Source organism: Nansenia antarctica, assembly GCF_963989245.1.
Source record: "Nansenia antarctica genome assembly, chromosome: 2".
NCBI classification, from domain to species: domain Eukaryota; kingdom Metazoa; phylum Chordata; class Actinopteri; order Argentiniformes; family Microstomatidae; genus Nansenia; species Nansenia antarctica.
In genome coordinates, this window is record NC_137675.1 from 48,271,796 (window position 1) to 48,281,795 (window position 10,000).

The 10,000-nt window shown below is 48.5% G+C and overlaps 1 protein-coding gene across 1 annotated transcript in view; it reads left to right on the forward strand.

The window, feature by feature from the left end:
- The window catches only part of card11 (caspase recruitment domain family, member 11), a gene marked incomplete at both ends in the record, with an annotated part of 39,716 nt that overhangs the window by 10,960 nt on the left and 18,756 nt on the right, over positions 1 to 10,000 (forward strand). The gene's annotated exons all lie outside the window — the stretch shown is intronic.

The following is a 10,000-nucleotide window of genomic DNA, read 5'->3' on the forward strand; positions in this document are numbered from 1 at the left end:
TTATACCTATAGTGATATGTCAATGAAATATAATCAGTTTTACAGTCTGATACTTGAGGGAGGACCCTCATCATACACGGGGGGACCCATGAAGCAGGGCTGTCTGGGGGTCCTTAAACGAGCATCAAACACTTAATTTCTTGCATTCTGGTGAATTTAGATGCAATTTGTGCCCTTTCTGCATCAATTTATGGTGGAAATGTATTTCCAATTATTTGCGAAACAGCGCCCCCGCCACCACGTCGGTGCAATGCCGCAATTGCAGTTAGAAATTACACGTTGTTCAAAGGGCCGGTCCAAGTGTGGGGGCGGGCCGTGTCCGACCCGCGGGCCGTAGTTTGGGGACCCCTGCCCTAAACCCTGCACCCTAAATCCTCAACCCTCAACCCTAAACCCTACACTCTACACCCTAAACCAGGCCTATTCAATTAGCGGCCCACGGGCCGCATGCGGCCCAGACGCGACCCCCGATTGGCCCAGCCATAAAAGCAGAGAAAAACGTATTTCGCGAGTGTTCATAAATTCATGCAGAAATGTCTACAATAGTAGCCTACAGAACGTGAATATAACACCTGGGCTCTCAAATATCACGCATTGGGCGTGGCAAGGTGTGACGTGTGAGCGTGTGAACAGTCAACCCAATCAGGGCATTGTTTAATATAACGTTGCTAGACACACTTTAACAAACAATGCCCTGATTGGGTTGACTGTTGCTAGAGCGTTATATTCACGTTCTGTAGGCAGGCTAGCTAGAAGTCCGATATCAACTCCAAAAATGTCTTTGACTTTCTCCACCCTGAAACGCAAAATTGACGATGAAAACCGTCGGTTTAACTCTGCCTGGACTGAAAAATACGTGTTTATTTTACCACAAAGTCCAAATGCCAAACCGATGTGTTTAATATGCAATGAGTGCGTTGCGGTACTTAAAGATTACAATATTCGGAGGCACCACATCGAGAAACACCCGACTTTCCGGGCCAACTTTCCAGAGGGATCTCAGGAGAGGGCTGCAAAAGTGCAGAGTTTGATTGCATCCTACAATCGGAGCTGTACAACGATGGTACGGACATGCACAGCCCAAGAGAGAGGTACAGCAGCATCCCTTCGTGTTTCCTGGATCTTAGCAAAGAAGAAAAGGCCATTCACTGATTCTGAAACCATGAAAGACTGTATGCTGGCCGTCATAGATGAAGTGATAATTGACAGCAAAATTAAAACGAGTGTGTCATCTGCTATTAAAAACGTTCCCCTGTCAGACACTTCAAACATTCGCAGGGTTGAAATTCTTGCTACAGATGTGTTTGAAACACTGTTAAAAGAACTGAAGAAAGCTGATGTTATGTCTATAGCAGTAGACAACACATGAGTCCACAGACAGAACCGATATCGCACAATTGTGCATATATGTCAGTTTTTTGGACGGCAAATGCTTCCGAGAGGAATTGCTCGGTTTACTGCCGTTAGAAGGACACACAACTGGCGAGATAGTCTTTAAGAACATTTCAGAATTTTTCAAAGACAATGGTCTAGATATGAAGCGTGTGGGAATGCTTGTGACGGATGGGGCTCCATCCATGACAGGGAGAGTAAATGGTTTGACAGCACGCTGGTCCGCTGTTGCACCTCAGATAACATCCTTACACTGCATTGTGCATCAGACGGTGTTGTGCGCAAAACTCAGCGGGGAGCTTAAAACAACAATGGACAACGTGATGGCTACAATTAATTTTATTCGCTCCACTTCGAGCCTTCAACATCGCTTATTCCGCAAGCTGCTGTCAGAAATGTCTGCTGAGCACCACGACCTGCTTTGGTGGCTGTCCAAAGGCAAGGCACTGGAGCGTTTCTGTGATCTCAGAGAGGAGATTACAACTTTCCTCCGCAGCAGCAAGCAAACGAAGGCAGAAACACACTTGAATCGCATACTGGACGACAACTTCATGGCTGATGTCTGCTTTCTGAGCGACATGTTCAAACACCTGAATGACCTAAATGTGGGGCTACAAGGCAGAGACAAAACTGTGATTGATCTTGTGGAACAAACGCGCGCGTTTCAAATCAAACTGGACCTTTTCGCGGCCGACTTGTGCACTGGCAGAATGTTGCATTTTCCAACGCTCCGCAAATGCGTCTCATCCCCGGCACAAATCACAGATGTGATGACTGATTTCATTGCGAGGTTGAAAGGGAACTTTGCTGGTCGACTGGATGGGCTTGCTCTGCCCGCAGAGGTGATGGGCTTTGCCAGAGACCCGTTCACTGCTGCAATAGAAGGGGACTTATCCACCAGAGGAAAGGGAGTGGTGCCTTCCATCGACGAGGGGAAATTCGTACTTGAACTTGTTGACATGCAGTCATCCTTAACCATGGCACAGGAGCTTCGCACTAATGGACCTGCGAAGTTTTGGAGTGATGTCAACGTGCACCAGTTCCCTAACATTAAGAAAGTAGCAATCCATGTGCTCAGTATGTTTGGATCAACATACACCTGTGAAGCAAGCTTTTCACACATGAACACAATAAAAAGCAGCTCTCGTTGTTCCCTGACTAACAGTACTCTTCACCAATGCCTTCGGATTGCATTGACATCTTACGAGCCAAATGTCACTGCTCTTGTTCAGAATAAAAAAAATTCACTTCTCACACTAAGAAAGTCAGCGGGGTAAGATTAGATTAGATTAGATTCAATGTTATTGTTTAACTGTAACTGTAACTTGTTTAATTGTGCACTCAAGGCATTGATGGTTATTTTCATTCAGTTAAAAGCACTTTGTGATGTGCCTGGGTCAGCTATGACCAAAATGTTTATTTTACAAAAGGACTTTTTTTTTATTGGTATATGTACACTTTTTTATGCACTTTGAGATGTGCATGGGTCAGTTGAGACCAAAATGTTGTTGTTTTACCTAGAAAGTGAAAAAAGTATTGCTATTAGGTTCTGTTCAATTACAGCTCTTTTATTGTGTTCAGTCAATTATTTTTGACGTGCCTGTGTCAGATGTTACCTAATTTAAAAGGAAAACTATAAATAAACTGCTTGTATTTCATTAGGCCTACATTCATTTGTGTTGGTTTGAAATGTGTCATTACCTGGTGCCTAGGCTACTGGTCGCTGAAAATGTCTGGCCCAGCAAAATTTCTTGGTTTTCAAATCTGGCCCAACTGAATTTGTAATTGAATACCCCTGCCCTAAACCCTACACCCTAAACCCTGCACCCTACACCCTAAACTCTAAACCCTAAATCCTCAACCCTATACCCTACACTCTACACCCTAAACCCTACACCCTAAACCCTGCACCCTAAACCCTGCACCCTAAACCCTACACCCTCAACCCTGCACCCTAAACCCTCAACCCTCAGCCCTCAACCCTCAACCCTAAACCCTACACCCTAAACCCTACACCCTCAACTGGCCTAGACACCCAGACACTATGGGTTGGTTTCCCTGGACCTAGATTAAGCCCTAGTCCTCGACTCCTTCTGTCCAGAATCTCCATGTAAAATGTGATTGACTCCAGGGTGAGCCGCCACTTCCTGTGGGTAACGTCATAGGAGGGGCACGGCGTTCGAGTCGGGTGCCGTTCCTCATTCCATCCCAGGCATCCCAGTTCCAACGTCCCTGTCCTCCCATGTCTACTTCCACCAGCCTCCCTAGTCCCTGTCCTCCCATGTCTACTTCCACCAGCCTCCCTAGTCCCTGTCCTCCCATGTCTACTTCCACCAGCCTCCCTAGTCCCTGTCCTCCCATGTCTACTTCCACCAGCCTCCCTTGCTGCACACATGGAAACGAGGCCATGAGGCCACGCCGTGCCCCTCATGTTTTGCAAATTGTCCTGTTGCGTTTGCCGTAGCTGTTTGCTGTTTCCGGGTTCAGAGCACGCTGGCGTCAAGCGCTGCGACTGCCGCTTCTGTCTCCCGGTCTTGTCTTTTAGTATTTTGTATCCTGTCTTTTTGTATCCTGTCCTGGTTTCTTGTTTTCGGCGTCTACCTTGTTTTGTGTGCCCGTCTTCCCCCGGAGGTCTCCGTTTTTTTTTTCTTCTTTTCTTTTCCAAGTATTATTATTTTTTTTTCTCACTTTGTTTTGTTTGACTTTTCGCCGACCTCCGCTGCTTTCCCCCCCGCCACCTCCCGCCTCTCACTGCCTCCACTACCGGACTACAGTATCCATCGCCTCCACTACCGGACTACAGTATCCATCGCCTCCACTACCGGACTACAGTATCCATCGCCTCCACTACCGGACTACAGTATCCATCGCCTCCACTACCGGACTGCAGTGTTCACCGCCTCATCGTTCCTGTCCCCCGGCTTTGTGTTGCTGACCGACCCGCTGCGCGCCGCTCTCAGACCTCGCTAGCCTGGCTGTGCTGTGCTACTACCCCCATCCCGGGAGGTAGCCACCACTCCCTCCCCGGTTCGGGGGTTGCCATCTCCGCAGGTGAGTGTCAGTCCTTCCCGGCCTTCACTCACTACTGCAGGATTTGGTCGCTGGCATGGCACGGTTAGGCTGGCTGGCCGCGCGGGTTCAGTCCCAAGCTTGCAACACAAATGACAACAACAACAACAACACCACGCTGTCACTCTGGTCCACTGCCATGTTTACACAACTCACTGCCCACCAACTACTAGTCACTCCCAACCTATCCACTGAACTACTCCCACCTGTACTCTGGTTTCATCTCCAACTTGGACTCACCCTCCTGCTGCTCCTATCGTTTTGCCCTGGACCCCCGCCCATCATACTCACCTATACTGCCACTGACCTTCACTCACTGAACCATAACCATCGCCTCACTGCTGCTGCTGCCACCGCCGCCACCAAGGCAGGCATTCTTCGCCGCCGCCGCTACATCCACCGAGGCTCCCAGCAACATCGACACCGGACTCTACACCACCCTGAAGGCACAAACATCCCCTCATTCTGGACTAACTCTCGCTCACCTGTCATCACCCCACACCGCACCGCTGACCCCTCAAACCTCCGCTCTCTCCCTCCTGCTCCCCCATCCATCTCCCTTGCACTGTTGAACACTCGCTCTCTCTCCAACAAATCCCCTGTCATATCTGAACTGATACTGGACAACAACCTGGACATACTTCTCCTCACTGAAACCTGGCAACAACCCTCGGACTACTACTCACTCAACCAGGCCACCCCCCCTAATTACACCTACATCGCTAAACCCCGCCTCTCCAAGCGAGGGGGTGGTCTCGCTGCTCTCCACAAACTCACCCTAACTGTCACTGTACTGGACCTCAACCTCCCACCCATGTCATCCTTCGAATACCTCGCCTTTTCACTTCCCAACTCCATAACTGCACTCCTACTCTACCGCCCACCGAAGCCACACCCCTCTTTTCTGTCTGATCTCTCTGAACTCCTCACCATTGCCTCTTCCCTTTCTTCCCGTCTCCTACTCACCGGTGACTTCAATATCCATGTCGACCAACCCAACTCCAACCTCACCTCTGATTTTCTCTCTCTCCTTGATTGTTTCCACCTCACCCAGCACATCAACTTCCCCACCCATGTAAAAGGCCACACACTCGACCTTGTCTGCTCTGCCTCCCTACCCATATCCAACCCCCACCCTTTTCCCTTCCCACTCTCTGACCACCACTGCATCCTCTTCTCTGCCCCCCTGCCCCTACCGCGCCACCCCATCAAACGCACCATCTCTTTCCGTAACATAAAATCTGTCAACCCACTCACTCTATCCCAGTCCATATCTTCTGCCCTCCCCACTGACTCCACTCCCACCAACCCGAAGACTATGCCACCTTACTCAACTCCATTCTCTCTGACTCCCTTGACTCACTGGCCCCCTTGAAAACCATCACTGTCTCCTTCACCACCTCCTCCCCCTGGTACACCCCTGAACTACGCACCATGAAACAGACCGGCCGCCAACTTGAACGACTATACAATAGAACCCACCTCACTGTCCATGCTGAAGTCTACAAGCAACATATCTCCTCCTACCGTGACGCACTCCAAGCTGCCAAATCTGCCTACTACTCCACCCTCATCAACACCTCCAATCGAAACCCCCGCACCCTCTTCTCCACTGTCAAGACACTACTCCAACCCCCGGACAACAACACAACTTCCTCCCCTGACCTCTGCAACTCCTTTCTCCACGCCTTCAACAGCAAGATCTCCCACATCAATAGCTCACTGACTGCCTCCATCTCCAACTCCACCACCCCCGCCCCCCCTGCTGTCATCTTCCCCCCTCCTGACTACCCTCCCCCTACCCCTCTCACTACTTTCTCCCCTGTTGACTCCTCCCTCATCACTACTATCATCACCGCCTCCAAAACAACCACCTGCTCGGTCGACCCCCTCCCTACCACCCTGACCAAGGCCTGCCTCCCTGCCCTCATCCCCCACCTCACTGCCCTCTTCAATCAGTCACTATCCCAAGGCCACGTTCCCTCAAGCTACAAACTTGCCGCTGTCACCCCCATTCTCAAAAAGCCCACTCTTGACCCAGCCAATCTCTCCAACTACCGCCCCATCTCCAACCTACCATTCCTTTCCAAAACCCTAGAGCGCGTTGTCGCTGCCCAACTTCACTCCCACCTCCAATCCAACAAACTGTATGAACCCCTTCAATCTGGCTTCCGCCCACATCACAGCACTGAAACAGCCCTGGTAAAAGTAATCAACGATCTCCTCACCTCTGCAGACTCAGGTGCCCTCAACATCCTAGTTCTACTAGACCTGAGCGCAGCCTTCGACACAGTGTCCCACTCCATCCTCCTTCAAAGGCTGCGCCAACTGGGTGTTGAGGGCACCGCCCTGGACTGGCTCACCTCCTACCTCACCAACAGACACCAGTTCATCTCCCTCTCCGGTCACACCTCCTCCTCCTCCTCTGTCACACAGGGGGTCCCACAAGGCTCAGTCCTCGGCCCCCTGCTCTTCCTCTGCTACACACTCCCCCTCGGTCACATCATCCGCCAATTCAACCTGGACTTCCACTGCTACGCCGATGACACACAGATTTACATCACCACAAACTCCACCCAGAACCCACCCCTCACTCACATCGAAACCTGCATCTCCGCAATAAAAACCTGGCTCACACACAACTTCCTCAAACTGAACAGTGAAAAGACCGAAGTCATCCTCATCGGCACCAAATCCACCCTCAATAAAACCGGACCCATCACACTCACCATTGACGACACTACCATCACCCCCTCCCCCCTGGCTCGCAACCTCGGCTTCATTCTGGACCCCACCCTCTCATTCGATCCCCACGTCAGTTCCATTGTCAAGACATCCTACTTCCACCTCCGAAACATTGCAAAAATCAGACACTGCCTCTCCCCCCCCGCTGCTGAATCCCTCATCCACGCCTTCATCTCCTCCCGCCTCGACTACTGCAACTCCCTACTCACCGGCATCACCTCCCGCTCCCTCCATAGACTCCAGATGGTCCAAAACTCTGCTGCACGCCTCCTCTCAAAGTCCTCATCCTCACATACAAAGCCCTCCATAGCCTGGCCCCCCCTTACCTGACTGACCTCCTTCTCCCCCACCGCCCTACCCGTACCCTCCGATCCTCATCCATTGTTCCCCTCACTGTCCCACCCTCAAAACTCAAAGGCTTCGGTCACCGTGCCTTTTCACGAGCCGCACCCCGCCTCTGGAACTCTCTCCCTCAACCACTCAGAGACTCACCCTCACTCCTCACTTTTAAATCCCACCTCAAAACCTACCTGTTCTCCCATGCCTACAGCCTCCCCTACCCAGAGGCGCCCCGTCCATAGAGGCAACCAAGGCAATTGCTTGGGGCCACCAAACAAAAAGGGCCTCCACATTTTTTTTTGCCACATTTTTTTTTTTTCCAGATGGGAGTGTTACATTAGTTTTCTTAAGATAGGATAATAAATAAATCTGTTCAATGGGCATTTGCCAAAGTAGCCTACTGTTAATCAGTATTTATCCTGTATAGAGTAGAATAGAATAGACTTTATTGTCGTTGTACAGTTGTCTATACAATGAAATTGTAGTGGCTCTTCCGAAGGTGCAAAAAAACAGAAAACATATTCACATATAAGATAAACATTTATGAACATGTCTTATGTCTACTGTTCAGTGTCTACTGTATGGTGTATATGAAGATGTTATGACGTTTTATCATGAAAATAATGAACAGCAAGCTAGATCCAAAACTAGGGCCGGTGGAGGAGGGCAATTGTCACATTGGACAGACTACCAAAACAGAAAAATAAAGTATCTTAACGACAGCAAAAGTGATGGATGTCAGAAATACATTACCTGGAGATTCAATAAGGTACTTTTATATGGCAGGATATGGGTTAGGGTTATATGACACCTGTAGCGAGATAGATAGATAGAGCCAAAAGTAAAAAGTCGCTGAGAGAAGCAACCAGGGTCTGGCTGGTAATTGTAAGACACGCCAAACAATCCGCTGAGATGAAAAGTACGTTTTAGAGCATTTATTGAATAGAACAATCAAACTTGGCGACGTACAAAAATAATCCATAAGCGATCAAAACCAGAAAAATAACAAACAATGCGTATAGAATATGCGTATAATGCGGTCAACAAAAATACATCGCTCCCCTCTCTCTCCACTACCACCATGCAAGGTGCGCAGGTGCTTAAATTACCTTGCAATATCATCCCCCATAACCATATGACTTCTCAATACGGTGATCTAGGCAATAAACAAACAATCAAAGTAAACTCACAATAAACCCATTAGCCTGTTATACTAAATACCCCCTAAATTATATTCATACCTCCTACAACACCTCAGGCCTTTGGGTCGGGTGGTTCATGGAGGCAGACTGAAAGGACAGACATGCATTGCCTATTTCATAAATGTTCTCCATATAACGACGTCGATCATTGATCGGCAACGACACTATATAATTGTTTGCCTGACTGGCAATCGGATTTGGGCAGTCTGGGGATTTTAACGGCAAATCAAATGAAGAACTACAAATCCCTGATGACAGGGAGATGACGTATGACTGCTCTGATGAATCAACCCCTAGGCTATTTCATTATTTTCTCTATATAACGACGTCGATCATTGATCGGCAACGACACTATAATATAGTTTGCCTAACTGGCCATCGGATTTGGGCTCCTAATATCTAAAAAGCACTACGGTTTTTTTATTTTATCGGATTAAAGTAGCGAAGACCAGAAATTCCCATTGACCGCCAGTCAAACTTCTCCCCTTCTATCACCCAAAAAAGGGCGTGATCATTCTGATGACAGGGAGATGACGCGCAATTGCTCTGATGAATTGTAGTTTATTGATAGCTGGCTAGTCTCGCGGTGCCAGCCGTTTCCACTTCCGCTTTGCTCTCGCTCCAAACGTCTGGAGACCTTTATCCAAAGAACGGATTCTATGTGCCGCCCGGAGCGAGCGGCAAATCTAGGACACTGATAGGCCGGACCGATGGGAAGCACCGCCCACCCGTCCTTCTCATTGGTTCAGCGGGGCAGTTTTTTTTTAAAGTTAACTATTCATTTGTTACGTATTTATTTGACATCTGGGTACAAAATACAAATAGTTAATACATCATGTAGCCTATACTAAAGCCTTTAAAAATGATTCATGATAAGATCCATCATTTACATGCATCATTTACATGCTCCATGTTGCATGTAATTTGTATGCTACTTGTGGTCCAGTATGTCGCAATGTGTACTAGGTGTGCTACTGTACCTGTGGTCATGTACTGTTTTTACTGTTTTTATGTAATGTGCTTTGCATGTTTTTATGTGCTTTTATTATGTCAAATGTAATTGTTGTATTGTGGCTGTCTTGGCCAGGGCTCCTTTGTAAAAGAGACGCTAGTCTTTCAGACTGTTTTTTTACTTACACACACGAGCGCGCGCATATGCGCGAACTTCGTAAAACCGTATTATATTTTAGTGTCAGGGAAATAAATACATTTAAAAATGTCCACATCGTCACCCGCCTAAGACCCTTACCAGG